This window comes from Microtus ochrogaster, chromosome 16 (assembly GCF_000317375.1).
Source record: "Microtus ochrogaster isolate Prairie Vole_2 chromosome 16, MicOch1.0, whole genome shotgun sequence".
Classification (NCBI taxonomy): domain Eukaryota; kingdom Metazoa; phylum Chordata; class Mammalia; order Rodentia; family Cricetidae; genus Microtus; species Microtus ochrogaster.
The window spans coordinates 34,891,272-34,893,534 of record NC_022018.1 but is presented as its reverse complement, the minus strand read 5'-3'; the positions used below and the strand labels follow the sequence as shown (position 1 = coordinate 34,893,534).

At 42.8% G+C, this 2,263-nt stretch overlaps 1 pseudogene; it reads right to left on the bottom strand.

Annotated features, from left to right (window-relative positions):
• Positions 1-993: 993 nt before the first annotated feature.
• On the bottom strand, positions 994-1,547 carry LOC101989763 (annotated as a pseudogene).
• Positions 1,548-2,263: the final 716 nt, after the last annotated feature.

Here is a 2,263-nt window from a genome sequence, read left to right as displayed (position 1 = left end):
TCATTGTGTTGTCTTTAAATTTTTTGACTGTGAAGGAGCTAAGTAACCAACATATATATTTTAAAGGTATTGTGATTTCAAATTTTGAGTCTAAGGATATGCTGCTTTGAAAAAGAGGTTCTTCTTTTGTTTCCACAAAAGATGAGAACCTGTAGATTAATTCCAGACTAATGTAGTTTGATGGACCAAGATCTCCTGAAAGGTTGCTGTAAACAACTCCCCAAAAATTACTTCACCCAACTGCTGACTGAGATAAACCTAATACACAGGATACACCATGAAAGACCTGATTAACAGCACCCCAATCAGCAGGAAGTAGTCAAGAGAACTACGCCCAAATTCCTAAATATTGTTTATAAATGTTTCTTTACTTTTAAAAGGGGATATGATATAGATATGAATAATTTGCATTGGTATGGATCTTGGTTTATTGATACAAATTTAAGGTTAATTTTGTTATACTGTATATATGTATATTTCTGCTCTTGATTAAAAGGCTCCTTATGGAATTGGTTAGCCATTTGGGCAAGAAACCACTCTTACCTGGACTGCTTGATGAACTAGAGATGCAGGACCCGCAGAGAAATGACTGCTGAACTTGCCTAAAAGTGAGATGATCTTTCGGGGTTCCTGCTTCATGAAAGACTCTGCTAGTCACACAGAAAAATGTGACTGACAATCTGCCAGTATAGATGGAACTTCCTTAAAATTTCCTGCTTAATGGAAAAGTCTGCTGGATAATATGGGCCTGTAGGCTGAAGATGGATGCCCCAATGGTACAGACGAACTTTGGGTGACTATCCAGGCAGCGAGATGTCTCTTTTGATTCTAGAGTTTTGGAAGTTGCTTACAATACACTTCCTGTTTGCTTAGGTAATGTTATATCCTTATGGAGTCGTTGATGGAGTTAAAGAATAGATATAGTTTTCCTTAGTTATTATAAAAGATAAAATAGATATAAATATTATAACTGTAATTCTTTTTTTTTTCCACTTTTCTTTAAAGTTTATTGCAAACAACAGTCTTCAAGCTCACTGTGGTGGCTGACCACGTCCACGACCAAAGCCTCCTCTAAACTGGAACTTGGTGGCTGAGCCAGCCCTGGCCTCGGCTTTCTTGTCAGCACCAGGGGGCACAGCACTCCTTCTGTAGGTGTCTCTGTCCGCCTCCCCTCTTGTGAATCTTGCCGGGCGCTCACCCTCTGGCCCTTTGGGCCGAGGCCTGCCAGTTTCGGGACGGCTGCGGCGCAGGGTGGCAGGCACGATCTCCGGAGGTAGGTGGAGATAATCGCGGAGATACTGGATGCCCTCATTCGTAAGGTACCAATAGAAGTGTCTCCAAGCAAACTGCTCCTTCACATAGCCTCGAGACTTCAGAGACTGCATGGCCTTCATGACATGAAGGTTGGGCACGTTCTTGTCTGTCAGCTCGGGGTGTTTGGGCATATGGACATCCTTCTTGGCAACCATCACTCCTTCCTTAAAAAGGAGCTCATAGATGGCAATCCGGTTCTTCTTGGGCATCAACATCGCGGCGGCTGCAGGGTCCGGGACTATAACTGTAATTCTTGTTGATACCTATTTTGTTGTATGTAATCTTGCTATGTTAAAGTTAAAAACCTTCCTTTTTATTTAAACAGGAAAGGGGGTGGGATTCCCCTCTGTATGTTGTGAATACCATTGGTTAATAAAGAACTGTTCTGAGCCTATAGCAGAGCAGGGAAGAACAGAGGTAGGTAGGGGAGGCTGGACTGAATGCTGGGAGGAAGAAGGCAGAGTTTAGGGAGAAGCTATGTAGCCTCCACTGAAGACAGACATGGGACAGAACGTTACCTACTAAACCACAGTCACGTGGTGATACACAGATAGCTAATAGGCCAAGCAATTATTTAATTCATACAGTTTCTTTGTGATTATTTTGGAGCTAAGCAGCTGGAAACTAACTAGTGGCCGCTTCCTACAACGTATATTCTGTTATTAGGAGTAGCTAATGCTGACATCCTATGCTGCACCCATTATACACAACTCCACATTGTCCCACCCGAAGGAGACCTAGCAAATTGGCCACCACTGGCTTTAGCCAGGGCTTGGCAGATGTTTCCTATAAATAGTCAGATTGTAAATAGTTTACAGGACATATAGTCTCTCTTAAAGCTGTTAACATCTGTTCTTGGAAGTGTGCGAGTGGCTATGGAGAATGAGTGGGCATGTCTGTGTTCCCATGAGCCTGTGTTCCCATGAGTGGGCATGTCTGTGTTCCCATG